Below are 15,779 nucleotides of genomic sequence, written 5' to 3'. Positions count from 1 at the left end.
GATTTAGAAAGTTCTTATACAATTTTTAGGAATAGTATTTCAATGCACTTGATGAGAAATTGAAGTAATTGTTTATGACTCATCCTATCTAAATTAAGCATTTGTAGCAGAGACAGAGTGTTAGTTGGTCAAATTGATGGTAGAGAAATGATTAGAAGTTGTGTAGTTAATAGAAGGTAGAAGACATAGAAAGGAAGCTATGTTTGAGTGTGCAAGCACATATATGATCTCTAGGAGATATGAGAAAGAAAATAAAGCTACTGGTAAACTGATGTAGTTTTCAAATTTGTGGTAGATGCGCATTTAATGTGAAGTGTGATTTCAAATTATTCAAGGATTGCAAACAAGATTGTGAGTACCATTTGATCATGCAAAGTGTATAGAGAGAATTGAAGACTGATTTGATAGCGAATTGAAGTGCAAAAAGAAGTACTCAAAGAGAAAAGTTGCAGAACCCCTAAATGCAACTTTTAAGGTAATTTAGGAGCTCAAATTAAGTTTTTAGTGCGTACAGTTAAAGATACAATGGCTAGATAGTCATTTTATGATGTTAGTGAAAGGCTAAGATATATATTCAAGAAACATCCATTTATTTCTCTTGTGGATGATCTGTTAGGTGCATTTTTGCAAGTCCCACAAAATGTGCTTCACATAGAAGATATTAGAGGTTATATTCACTAAAAGATTAAGAGTATAGGAGATAAGGATATACACAAGGACTTCACAGTCACATGTAATAATGACCTTACTTTTAAATCTGAGTATACACACCTGAGTGAGTTGAACCTAGTGAAGTATATGTTTTATACTAAGTTTGATAATCATGATTGGACTAGAATCATTCTGAGTAGGGTTCATGATGAAATGTTATGGTTAGGAGATGTGCATGTCACAATTGATAATGACCTAATTCACAAGGTCACAAGACTAAGTAATGAGGGATGCAACCTTGTAAATGAAAATAATGTAAGGAAGATGGTTAAAAAAACCTGAAATACTAGATTTGATGGAAGAAACATGAAGGTTGATACAATTCAAGACAAAGGATTAAAGTTATTGAGTAAGATTTTAGGATACAAGCTTAGCCATGGTTCAAGGGTTAACTTAGTGCCACCTAGATTCTTACATGTAGCTTATGTAATGGTAGTGGAGGGAGGGAAAGTGAATTTATGTGATATAATCATATTACAGTTACTAGACAATATTGCAAAACTAAAGAAGATGAAGAATGCAGTCTTCATATTTGAGTCCTTATGAACACATTTTTTTCTCTATGCATCAAGGAAGTTCCCAAAGATGACAAATTGGGAAGGTAATGAGTGCACAATGAATATGGTAACTCAGTGTTACAGGGTTAAATTGGAAAGTGTGAGAGATAGTGACATAGATAGAATGATGAAGAATTTCTAGAATGAGATGAAACAAAGGTACATAATACATCCTTCTATGGTAAAGAAGTATAAAGATGATTTATGTTTCATGGTGAAAATAGATAACACATGCATGGAGGTAGTTGAACCAAGGGTAAAGTTTATTGAGTCGTTGGGTTATGAAATGAGTGCAAAACTCATTGAAGGGTATGTAAAGATCATAATCTAATTAGAAAGGGATATTGAGTGCCCTAGATGGGGTACCTATGATGAGAAAGTGAGAGTAGTTCATTCTTAACTTCACAAAAAAGAAAGCAACAAGAAAGTGGAGAAAGTGATAGACTCCATCCTTAAGGATTCAGGCATGACTCAAGAAGAATTAAATGAAGTCAAAGGAATTTCACTTGAAATGAAGGTAAGTGGGCAATCTAAGGTAATAGAAGCAACACCTATTATTGTTGCAGTGCCTTATAATGGTGTAACTATTGTTGAACCAAGTGCGTAGGCACCTTATGTAGTAGTTGTGCAAGTGCAACCAGTAAGAGCACAGAGACAACCAAAGGTTGAAACACCTATTACACAGAGAAAGTCAGAGAAATTGGTAAAGGAAAAGTAGGAACCTACACCATCGAACAAGAAAAGGGTTAAGCATACCACAAGTGGAGTAGGAAAAGAAGGAAGATTCTACAAGTCATTGATTCTAAGGATTCTAAGGATGAAACTAAGGATAGACCAATGGAGAAAGCAGCACAAGAAGGCTGGACACAAGCATGGAAGAAAGCATGGAAGCCAAAGGTAGAAAACCTTAACATGCAAATCATTAATGAAGATAATTTTGTACCATTTTGAGTAGCATTTGATCATGTGAAGTGTCTAAAGAGAATTTAATAGTGATTTGACAATGAATTGGAGTGCGAAAAGGAATTCTTGAAGTGCAAAATTGCAAAAGCCCTAAACGTGACTTGTAAGGTATTTTATGGAGCTCAAATTAAGTTTTAAGTGCATGCAATTAGAGATATAATGGCTAGAAATCATTTTATGATGTTAGTGAAAGGCCAAGATATGTATTCAAGAAACATCCATTTATTGCTCTTGTGGATGATCTGTTAGGTGCATTTTTGCAAGTCCCACAGAATGTGCTTCATTTAGAAGATATTAGAGGTTATATCAACTATAAGATTGAGAGTATAGGCGATGAGGATATACATAAGGACTTAGGAGTCATGTGTAATAATGATCTTACTTTGAAATATGAGTATACTCACTTGAGTGAGTTGAATCTAGTGAAGTATATGTTTTATACTAAGTTTGATAATCATGACTTGACCAGAATCATTCTGAGTAGGTTTCATGATGAAATGTTCTTGTTAGGAGATGTACATGTCACAATTGATAATAACCTAATTTACAAGGTCACAAGACTAAGTAATGAGGGGTGCAACCCTATAAATGAAAAGAATGTAAGGAAGATGGTTTAAACAAACCTAAATACTAGCTTTGATGCAAGAAACATGAAGGTTGATACAATTCAAGACAAAGGAGTAAAGTTATTGAGTAAGATTTTAGGATACAAGTTTAAGCATGGTTCAAGGGTTAACCTAGTGCCAACTAGATTCTTACACGTAGCTTGTGTAATGGCAGTTGAGGGAAGGAAAGTGAATTTATGTGATACAATCAAATTATAGTTACTGGACAACATTGCAAGACTGAAGAAGACCAAGATAGTAGTCTTAAAATTTGAGTCCTTATTAACACATTTGTTTTTATATGCACCAAGGAAGTTCCTAGGGATGAAAAATTGAGAAGTTAATGAGTGCACAATGAAGATGGTAACTCAGTGTTACAGGCTAGATTAAAAAATGTGAGAGACATTGACATTGATAGAATGATGAAGAATTTCTAGATTGAGATGAAACAGAGGTATAAAATACCTCCTTCCATGGTAGAGAATTATAAAGATTATTTATGTTTCATGGTGGAAATAGATAACACATGCATGGAAGCAGTTGAATCAAGGGTAAAGTTTATTGAGTTGGTGGGTTATGAAATGAGTGCAAAACTCATTGAAGGGTAAGTGAAAATCATACTCCAATCAGAAAGGGATGTTGGGTGCTCTAGATGGGGTACCTATGAGAAATTGAGAGAAGTTCATTCTGAACTTCATAACAAAGAAAGAAAGAAGAAAGTGGAGAAAGTGGTAGACTTTATCCTTAAAAAGTCAACATCACTCGAGAAGAATTTGATGAAGTCAAAGGAATTGCACTTGAAATGAAGGAAAGTGGGAAATATGAGGTAATATCAGCAACACCTATTATTGTTGTAGCACCTTCTAAAGGTGTAACTATTGTTGAACCAAGTGCATAGGAATCTTATGCAGTAGTTCTACAAATACAATTAGTGAGAGCATAGAGGCAATCAGAGGTTGAAACACCTGTTATGCAAAGAAAGTTAGAGAGATTGGTAAAGGTGAAGTAAGAACCTACACCATCCACCAATAAAGGTTTAAGAAGACCACAAGTAGACTAGGAAAAAAAAGGAAGACTCTACAAGTTAGTGATTTTGAGGATTCTAAGGATGAAATCGAGGATAGACTAGTGGAGAAAGGAGTATAAGAAGGAAAAACACTAGTAGGGAAGAAAGCATGGAAGCCAAAGGTATAAAACCTTAACATGCAAATCATTAATGAAGACAACTTTGTACCATTTTGAGTACCATTTAATCATGTGAAGTGTCTAGAGAGAATTGAAGAGCAATTTGACAACAAATTGAAGTGCAAAAAGAATTTCTTATAGCGTGAAGTTGTAGAAGCCCTAAATGTGACTTTTAAGTTATTTTATAGAGCTTGAATTAAGTTTTTAGTGCTTGTAGTTAGAGATGAAATAGATAGATAGTTAGTTTATGATGTTAGTGAAAGGCAAAGGTATGCATTCAAGAAACATCTAGTTATTTCTCTTGTGGATGATCTATTAGGCACATTTTTGCAAGTTCCATAGAATGTGCTTCACATAGAAGATATTAGAAGTTATATCCACTGTAAGATTGAGAGTATAGGAGATGAGGATATACACAAGGACTTAGGATTCATGTGTAGTAATGACATTACTTTGAAATTTGAGTATACACACCTAAGTGAGTTGAACCTAGTGAAGTATATGTTTTATACGGAATTTGATAATCATGACTGGACTAGAATCATTCTAAGTAGGGTTCATGATGAAATGTTCTAGTTAGGACATGTGCATGTCGCAATTGACAATGACCTAATTCATAAGGTCATAAGTAAATAATTATTATAGTTTGTATAATAATATGGATAGAAGGCAACTAGAAAATGCCATAGTGAGGAATATGATTTTGCAAAATAAGGGATTTGATAACATTTAGAATAAGATTCCAAAGAACTTATATAATAGGTTACTATATAGAAAGAAAAGAGTAACAGAGGAGGACACCAACTTGAGGGACACAATGATCAATAAATTATGTGAAGTGAACTCTAAGGAGGACTTGGATAGAATTTTAAATGGTATTGAGCCCTTGTCAAGGAACAAAAGAAGAGAAATTCTTCTGATGGGAGGGAATTATGAAGATGTAAGGAAGGAAACATAGGAGGCCATTATGAAATACATGACCTCAGTGCATACAATAGAAAAGGAGAGCGCGTAGTCTAAACCTAAGATCCTAGTATATGTCCAAGCAAGTACACCTTCTAGTGATGAGGAAGAAGTTGAGGAGGCACTGCAGGTACCCTCATCACTGCACATAGTTATGGGTACTAAATCCATGCAAGTGGACAATGCACATATAACAATGGATACAAAGGATAACCCTTTTGCAGGGTATGAAACATCCATTATTAACAATATCATAGCTTTCTCAAGCTCTGATGATGAAGAAGAAGAAACAGGCTGGGGGAAACAAGAAAGAAGAAGAAAAGATAAAAGAAGAAAAGAAGCAAGAAGAAGAAAGAAAGAAACTAAGAAACAAATAGAAGAAGAAAGGAAAGATGTAGAAAGGAAACAAAAAGAAGAGGAAAAGAGGATAGAAGAGGAAACAAGAAAGTAGGAAGAAGAAGAAAAGAGAAAGAGGCAACAAGAAGAGGAAAGGAAGAAAGCAAAAGAAAATTCAAAGAAAGAAGCTAAGAGGCTAGAAGAAGAGAGGAAGAAGGCTAAGGAAAAGAAGAAGATGGAAAAAATAAATCAATTACACTCATTCTAGCTATAACTCTAGTAGCAACAGTAATAACAATAGCAATGCCATCTAATGATGATGATCAAAAGGGATTGATGAGCTCATTGAGCAAATTGTTTGAGAAAAATAAGTCAATTAAGTCTTTGGAAAAGTCACCAGCTGAAGTCTTGGAGTAGATGCAAAAGATAGTTACTAAAATTGTAGTTAATCTAGACTTGTAGTCAAAAGCGAAGGAATCAATGAAGACCTTTGATGAGGAATTCACAACATTATCTAAGGTAGCTTTAGCACAAGCACAAGAAAAGCATGATGCAACACTTTTTGATACAGTGTGCAAAAATGTATGGAATGATTTAAAGGCACTTGATGTATGCATCAAGGAGATGAGAAACACATTGATGAAGGTAAGAATTTTTATGGATAGTGCAAGTTTTCATAGAAGTACCTGACAAACTTCAAAAATCAAATAAAGGATTAGATGTGATCTTGACACACTCACTGTAAAGATACAGCTCCCTAAGGCCAGCACTGAAGATTGTGGAACAAAAGTAGAGAAGATCCATAATATGATCAAAGGTTTGAAGTTTGATAAAGAAAAAGTAGTAAAAAGGTTCTCTACTCTTAGAGAAATCTTGTCACCTAAGATCGGCATTTTGTAGAGGTAACTGGAGAAATGTCTTGTAACAAAGACTTCCTATGATAAATTTTCTTATAATGACATGAACACAATTGAAGTGGCATCCTATGCACTATGAGCACTAATCACTATTTCTGATATAATAAAGGAGAATTTCAAGAAGGAAGTGGAAAGACTAAAACTTTTATATGTAGATTTCTTCTCCAGAATATCAAGTTGATCAGTAGCAGGTCACCCAGTTTTTCTATACAGTTTTTGACATCTTTGTCATTAATGTCAAAGGGGGAGTCTTAATATGTAAGGGAAATTGTATGGTTGTATTATATATGTAAGGGGGGGTATACTTCCATATCAATGTAAGGAGTGATAAGGAATTTAATGATTCATCAAAACATCAATAAAAATTGTTATGTTTTGAAGGCAATTTTGTAGTTAATTTTATTTGTTTTGTTTTTGTATGACATCATTTTGGGAGTTACACAATTTTCCCAAATGTTGCCATCAATGAAGAAGGGGGATTTTGTTGGAAATATGGTCAGTAAGATGTCTTCAGTTTTTTCATTTATGGAAACATATATTCAACATTTCATTTATGCATTTAGAGTTAGAAAATTGTGTAAGTGTTAGACAGTTTGCAGCAACACAAAGACAGATGTGATGTGTAAGGATGAAACACTTCATATTAGCTTATACATAATTGAGGTTAGCTTTATGAAAATTTCATGATGGCACGGTTAAGTGCACAGATGTGTACGAACAGTACAGTGCAAGTTATAGTCAAAATACTAGTGTGGGTATTTAACAGAGTATAATAGAGAATTGAGTTGTAGGACTTAAGGAATTATTTTGATCACAAAAAAATTACTACGTCATGATGAGCCAACTTTTTGGATACTAATCCTTAAGATATTTTATATTATATCAAGTATGTGAAGATATGAAGGCCGACTAAGAAAATATTGTACTAATGTGTGATGTATAAGTAAAGATCTTATCTTGCGTGCTAGATGTGGAAGTTGTATGATATGAAAAATATTGTATGGATAGCTTGAAAAGATATATGAGCCTTATGTGATGTGAGATCTAATGTATGATCAAAGAAATTATGAATTACAATAGTAAGAAAGTATTGTATGTATACTTATTCTTGTGAAGAACTTTATTGTATAATTGCATGTTAGGGCAGTAGGCTCTTCTTGCATACATTGTATTTGATCTACCAACTCCTAACAAGGTTGAAGCAACTCATAACAGGGTTGAGGCTTCTAATAGATCCTAGTCCTCTAACAAGGACTTGAGACACTATATGTACTTCATAGACTCCTAATAGGGTCAATATCCTTAACAAGATCCTTTTGTTTAGTGAATCATGTTGTGGGTATCATCCCCACTGGGGTTTTCCCTTGGTCAGGATATCCCTAGTTAACAAATAATGGTATTATGATTTCTCTATGTGTATGGTTATATTTACTATTTAGCATTGTTGGTTTACTTTCATATGCAAGTTATAAAGTTATTAACAATATTCAATTGTGTCAAAAGTTTATAGAATACTGATTGACACCCCCATCTCAGTATTAACTATTTCTAACGCATAAACCCCCTATAATTCTAAGAGGTAAGACATGAACACTGAAACTAGATGCAATATCTCCTACTAGAAAGAAGAACTAGGAACATCAAGAATGCAAAAGAAGTACAAACACCTATAATGGCACATGTCATCGACACATCATGAGGCTAATGTCATAGAAGGAACACTCACTTGATAAAAGAATATGGTGAATATGGCCAACATGAAATGCCCAAAAGGAACTTTATAATGTAGTGTGAGTACAACAAAACACAAAGATACTCAAGATCCCAAAAAATAATAGAGTAGTAGCTTATCTCAGTGCGTTTGCAAAAATACTACAAAAGGATGTCAACAAAGATCAAAAGAAACATAAATCCGATACAAGAGGTAGTACAACCCATGAAAAATCATCTAAAGAAATAAAATCAATCTCCAGACTTGAAAAAACCAACATATCCACGAGAATGCAAAAAAGCAAAAAAGTGAATCGGATGTGTCTGGAGCAGAACCTGGAAAATAGAATGTCTGAAGATATGTCTCTCAGAGTGCAAAATAGAACCTCTTACTTTGAATTAATAAACTAGAAACCAAATAGTATAAAAAGACCAAATAAACTACACCATTATGACAGGCTCAGAAACAACTTTTCAGCGATATCTCGTTTACGAAAAATGGAGTGTGGATGAGCAAGTTATGGCCAAAAAGCCACATATAGGTCAAAAAAGAGTCGTAAGGAAAAAATTACTGCCTTGGGATCAATGCTAAAATGTCTTAGAAAGCATGCCCACTAGTACCAAAAATTACCTTGGAAAGCTTGTCAATTTTGTACTGAAACTGTCTCAATTTATGTGTCAAATTTTGTGATCTACATTACAAAAATCTTGACTCACGTGTCAAGCCAAAAATATCAATTTATGTGCCAAAAATATCGATTTATGCACCAAAAAACTTGATTTTTCTGCCAAAAAATCTTTATTTTTGTGTAAAAACCTCAATTTATGTGTCAAAAATCTTGATTTCCATGCCAAAAATATTGATTTTTGAGGGAAAAAATATTGATTTGTATGTCAAGAATCACAAAATCACTGCCTCAGAAAATGTGCCCAAGCTCGGAGCAATATATTTTTGCCTCAAAGTCTAATTGTGTCCAAATTGGATATTTTATATGAAAATAGGAGTTTTGGCACTCTAAGCTCAACAGTGATGTTTGTTTGGGCTTAAAGTGCACCAAAAATCAGTGACCCCCAGATCCAATACAAGAAAAAAACTCTAAAATGAAACCCTCCGAAAAAAAAAAGCATAGATCTAAAAGCCAAGCCAAACTTCTCATAAATAGAACTGGGGCATTAAGATTTAGAGCTTTGATACCATGTAGAATTTGATGAAAGATCAACCCCACAGTGCCCAAGAATCACCTGCATGTAAACACTTGTCACAAAAAGAGAAGCAAAAAGTTATGGAGGTTGGAATTCTCAGATCCATAGAGGGGACATTCTTGATGAGAAAAAAGGAGATTTTTTTATATCAAAAGTGAATGAATAAATTACAAAGAGATCAATCCTTATAAAAGGAGATCAAAACCCTAACAGGAATCTAACATAGGTTGCATAATAATAATTAATAAAAGAATTAATTATTATATGCCCAAAGTTTAGCTTAAGTAAACTACAGATAATAAGTGGCTTAATAATTAAATAAATATAATTTAATAAACAAGAAAATGCTTTATTACTCTAACACTATCTTCATAATTAAATTTCCTAAAGTACTTCTTCAAAGGCATTTTTCTTAGAATAGAGGATCCACACAACTAGGCCTTATCTAGGGTTCAAGGACATAAACTAGGGCCTACTTGTAGCAAATACAAATCTTAGGCAACCTAATTGTCAAATTTAGAACACAGGGGATAATGTAACACTTATTCAATTCTTAGTTTCCAAAGCACTTCGATTTTGATTTCGAAAACCCTTAAGCTCTACAATTCTAATTCTTGCAAATTCAATATGTTGTTGGCAACAACTGAGGTGACATGAGAACATTTAAACAATTTATTTCAGCATTTAAAACACAAGCTTGTGCGAAATAATTATCAATTCGCCATGTTGAAGAAAACTCCTTTGCTCGGCTTTGTGCTAAAATTTAAAAGTCAACCATCGATCATGTTCTAACTTTGCATTGAATAGTTGAGAATCCTTCTGACTTTTTTTGACCATCACACTTAGCCTTCTTGCCAACTAATGAGGAGTCAACAAAGTGATTATGTGAGCCTATTTGAAAATTCAACATCTTCTGAGCAGGAGGGACACGTGGAAGCATCGTGCTTCATCGCAATGGGAGAGCCATTCTTCAACAAGATAATGTGAACTATTAGATTGTCCCCTTTGGAAAGGAAGACATGAGTATTTTTGTGACTTGGTTTGTTGACACAATCCACGTGGTATAACTACCTATCAAGTCCCTACTAACTCCTTGAGTCCTACTAGAAGTCTTACTCAAAGGGAATGACACATGTCATAATCTTGTTTATCCATTGTAACCCTTGTCAAATTTTGAGAATCCATGACATCACTGACTCACAAGGATATGGACCCATCGTAATATAAAAAATGGAAAACTATCATTGAATCTACATGGAAACATCCTATTTTCTCCATCATACAACTTGAATACATCCACTTCACTCTTACTAGTTGACACGATCACATGTGGACCAATCAAAGAGTAACCAATCCATGTTGGAGATGGTCCCATTAAAGACTCTGAACCTAAGGTTGACTCCACCTGTCAACATCTCACTTCATTGTTATATCATAGCCAAAGTTAGCGAGTTAACATGAGTAGTTGATCTATATCTTTATATGTGCTAACACATGGGTCATTAGTTAGACACATGTTACCATCACGTTATAGTGCCATTTGGGGAAAGACACTTAGCATGATATCGATGGTCGTTGATCTATCAACAATTGTTGGCTCAAAATGAGATGGACAAGGCCCTACCATCTCTATGTGGCATAATCATGCATCTTCACTAACATAGAGGTCAGGTCCAGCATACATACATGAGGCGTTGATTTAGAAATCCACCATTTTAACGTGCTTAAAATGGAAAGTGCTAAAGATCATTAAAATGAAGCTTCAACATTAGATTAAAAGGAAAAGACCACAGGTAACAAAGATATAAATCCCTAGGTCATGAACATTAGGACCCCCTTCATTTAGAAACAACCCTTACTTAAGTAATCTAAAATCATGGGAATGGTAAACCAAAAGGGTTGTAGGGTTAGGACTTAAGTTGATAAAACCTAGGCACTAGAATATAACACACCTACAAAGACCCCTCTTTTAAGTGAAGAAAAAGTAACGAAAAAAGACTTGAAGATTTATCAACTTTGCCTAGGGTTTCCACCTAAAACCCTTTTCAACTAGGGCTTCTAGCAACCAAATATATTAAAATATAAACAAAAAAAACCTTAAGGTGAAAACACAAAGAAAGTTTGGAAATACAAACCAACAAGATCCACCTTTTGTCATCTTCATGCTAAATAAATGCTTCATTAGAAATACCTTGTTTGAAGTGGAGGGCTTTTCATACAACCTTGTTAGGGTTTGTGTTAACTCTTTCATTGTCTTCATTTTTGTAATATTAAAAAGGCATAAACAAATACTTCCAAGTGTCTTTCAATCCAGAATTTCCTAGCCCTCATATGTTATAGTAGTTAGTTTCTTGGATTTTCCTTGTAATGACCACCATAAATCCTTCTGATAAAGATAGTCCTCCATTTGCATCTTCTATAACTAAAAGTTCTTCACATTACACTTCTTAACCTTCAACTTACCCTTGTTTGTCATCTCTCCCACTCAACAGTGAGAACTACTTGGAGAGGATAGCTATAAAAAAAATGATGACACCTCTCTCTAATACTAGACTTGTTAGGATTAACCATGGATAGAAATAACAATTACGTGCACATATAACCAATATCAGAAAATAATAAATTGCACAAAGGAGAACACAAAACAAAAAGATTTAATGTGGTTCACCCAATCCCTAGGCTACGTCCACCAATAGCGAGTCCAATATTATTATTATCCAGTGATTGCAATATGCATTCCCTTACAACTCAATAGCATTGTAAGAAGCTACAATCTCATCATACATTATGATATTCCTAACCCTAAGCCATTTTATACGCATTTTCTGTCGCTTACAAAATTAGGGATAGAATAAGTCATCCAAAAGAAAAATAATGATCGATGCCCCTTGACCCCGTCTTGGGGGTGCTACCCCCAAATCCTCATAGTAATAATATAGGGGGAAACCACGCTGAATAAAGTGAGAGAAATTAACCTCTAAGTTTGATTAGGCTCCACATCACAGCAGGTTGAATCAGCAGAAACCAAGATCCACTAGATCATGTCAATATTATCACAAAAAATAATAAGAAAGTAATGAACAAAACCAATAACACATGATCACTCAGATTTTATACATGAAAATCAAAAAATTGGAAAAAATCACAATGAGAACTTGCTCATAAATAATAATTTAATGATGTATATATATTGATTACAAAATATGGTAGGAGAACATTTCTCCAAACATCAAACCAAAGGCTCATTGCCAATACAATGACTACAAATAGGAAATCACTTCTCTAGACTTGAAATAGATTTTCACTAACAAAGTAGCAAAATAAAATAAAAATTTATCTACTCGTTATTTTAAAGACAAGATACACACAACTCTTTAAAAGGATAAAGAGAGATTCTCCTAATAATGTAGTTGATTTATATTGTTAATCTTGGCAACACAATTTTACTACCTTTTCTTGTTTCGCATTGTCACTAAACTCTTCTCTAATGATTGTAAATATTCTATAGTTTCACAATATCCACTTTCTTCAGTCCTTACATTTTGTCAAAGAATAAATTGTACTTAAATCTAAAATAGATCATTGGAAGGTTATCCATGTCAAAAGGATATTATAATTAAGTTATAATTTAGCCAAGAAAATAACAAATATTATAATAAGGTCTCATGACAAAAGAATTTAAACTAAAACATAGGATGGACCTCTTTCGATAAGATATAATCATTAAATACATAGGTCACATATAGTACAAACCTATCTAGATAAGAGATTATCATTAAATACATAACCTAGATCTAAATCAAGAAGCATGATTCAATCTAAGAGAAAGTTAGACGATGAACATGATACAAATGACACAATGCTAGATTCCTAAAATAACTTTGTCATCTCAAATATGTAAATATGAACTAGCTAATGAATCAATTAATTTTCTAATTCAATTTAGACCTCCACACACCATAGTGAGATCCATATGCCATGTCAAAAATAATAGCACATACCAACAATCCAAATTAGAAATTATCACACAAAATTTTTGGACTGTGATATCAACTAAATAGAACTACAACATTGAATGACATAGTTTCTAAATCACTAGAAATAATTTCTAGATCACTAGTGATTGCCATAACCAAGAAAAAAAATCTAATGCCTTTCCATAAGTATTAGAAAACCTTCAGCCCCAATTTCTAGAGAAGAAACCTTCTAGAAAGCACAAATAAAGCACTATTAGCTACAAGTGTAAAATTATATCTCTTTGTTCTTTGAACCAAAAACATCAAGGACCACAATTTTAGACCAATGAAAAATACTAAACCAAGAATAACATACTTTCCAACCACAATGTTTGAGAAACCACAAACACCTCTAAAACACAATGATTGATATCAATAACAACATAAAACCATATACATATTTTTAGTAGTCTCCTCCTTTATCATTGTCCAGCACATGCACATACATATACATATATACATATTTCAACACTTGAGAATATGTATAAAAGTTTGAAGACAAGAAGTACCCTAAATGATACTACCCCATTAATCTTTTTAATATTACACTTATCTAGTGTGTTGCTTGTAATTAATCTTTTATTGTTGTACAATGGCAAAGAACATGTGCATTTGAAATATCTAAAATGAAAATGAAATGTGTTTATGTGTATGTGAAGACAAGAAGGACCTAGATTATAATAATCCATTCATCTATTTAATACACCAAGTGTCTTTGTTTTGATCACTCTTTTTTTTACAATCAGGATGAACACATGTAATTTGAATGTATAAATAAAAATAGGCATACAATCAAACATGCATCACACGTGCACACACATGCACACATGCATAGAGAGAGAGAGAGAGAGAGAGAGAGAGAGAGAGAGAGAGAGAGAGAGAGAGAGAGAGAGAGAGAGAGAGAGATTCATTAGTATAAATTCAGAAAATGATCTAAAGTCGATGAATCTAATCAAATATACTTCTATATAATAATTGTATTGAATCAACCCAAACATCATTATTTTTGTTTTCATGATCCATGTATTCAAGTGTTACAAATTATCTGAACACTTATTATTAATCTAAATCAATTAGACTTGTATACATAAGTTTAATTAAATTTACAAAATATTATGCATATTAATTGTATTGAATCAACCCAAACATCATTATTTTTGTTTTCATGATCCATGTATTCAAGTGTTACAAATTATCTGAACGCTTATTATTAATGTAAATCAATTAGACTTGTATACATAAGTTTAAGATGAATATCAAATTCCCATTATCCATTTTAAATTCTAAAATAATTCAATCATTTACATAATTACAAACTATGTGTATCACTTTAATTTAAAAAATACTAAATACCATTATGTTATGATTCAATTAATTTTTAAGTCAAAACCATCTCCTACTTATCAATTAATGAGATTAAGGGGCTTTCTTATGAATGGTTCATAAAGTGCAACACTTGCTAAAGGATTTTTGTTTCAAGAAGTGGTTCTTAACCTCTGTGAGCATCACCTAGATGTAATGCATGTTGTGTGTTCTACTAATTCTCATGGGGAATGGGTTCTTATGAACCACTACTCATATAACATGGGTCAATGAGTTTGACTCAAATACTCTAGAATTGAATTATGATAGTAATATCACAATTTAATTTATTATGAAAAAATGTCTCCTACTTACCATTATTTTATATTTGCATGATCCAAACATCCAAGTGTTACAAGTTTCTTGTTCAAATATTACAAATTATCTCACTTCACTATTTCAAATCAATTAAACTTTTATACATCCAAAACATTCAAAATGTTAGACATTCTTTCAAATATTACAAATTACCTCATTCAAGTATAACAAATTATCTCATCTCATTTTTAAAAATCAATAAGGGTCGGTTTGGTTCTTAGAAGATGACAAGAATTGGCTTTTTCAAAATCCGGATTTGAAAAAAATTTCGTTTGTTTCAAAATTGGAAAAATGGAATTAGCATACCGGACTTCAAATTTTGCCTTAAAACTAGGTTTTCCAACTTCCTACTAGCAAGTAGGAATTGAAAATTAAAACCTGGTTTTATTTTTTAAGGAGTGTAAAAACAATAGATTGGACTACTTTTTGAAATTTTCCTTCAACTCCAAGCTTAAGCATAAAAATGTGTCTTCACACGCATCTTCCAAGTGAAACAAACGGCTCAAACAAAATCTCCAAAATCGAAATGAAGATTTACAGAATCTTGATTTGGCTAAACCAAGGTTTGTAGAAACCCTAGTTTTTTAAATTCCACAAACCAAACAGACCCTAAGACTTCTATATTAACCACGTTTTTCACATGTTACACATTATCTTTTTCAAATACTACAAATTGTCTCATCAAGTATAACAACTTATCTCAGCTCATTATTACAAATCAATTAGACTTCTATACATAAGTTTGATTCAAAGTGGACACTCCTTGATCATAAAACCAAGTCAGAAATTGTGAACTCTTCAAATTTAATAGAAACTGAACCTTAAATCCAGCCACTTCATAATTGAACATACTCTATTCATTCAAATAAGCATACTACAAGCTCAGGGTGGAACCAAACAAGTCAGCTAAGTTAAAGAATAATAGATAATGAA

Source organism: Cupressus sempervirens, chromosome 3 (genome assembly GCF_028749045.1).
Source record: "Cupressus sempervirens isolate cs-2001-9-10 chromosome 3, ASM2874904v1, whole genome shotgun sequence".
Lineage (NCBI taxonomy): Eukaryota > Viridiplantae > Streptophyta > Pinopsida > Cupressales > Cupressaceae > Cupressus > Cupressus sempervirens.
Note: the sequence above shows the minus strand (reverse complement) of the source record.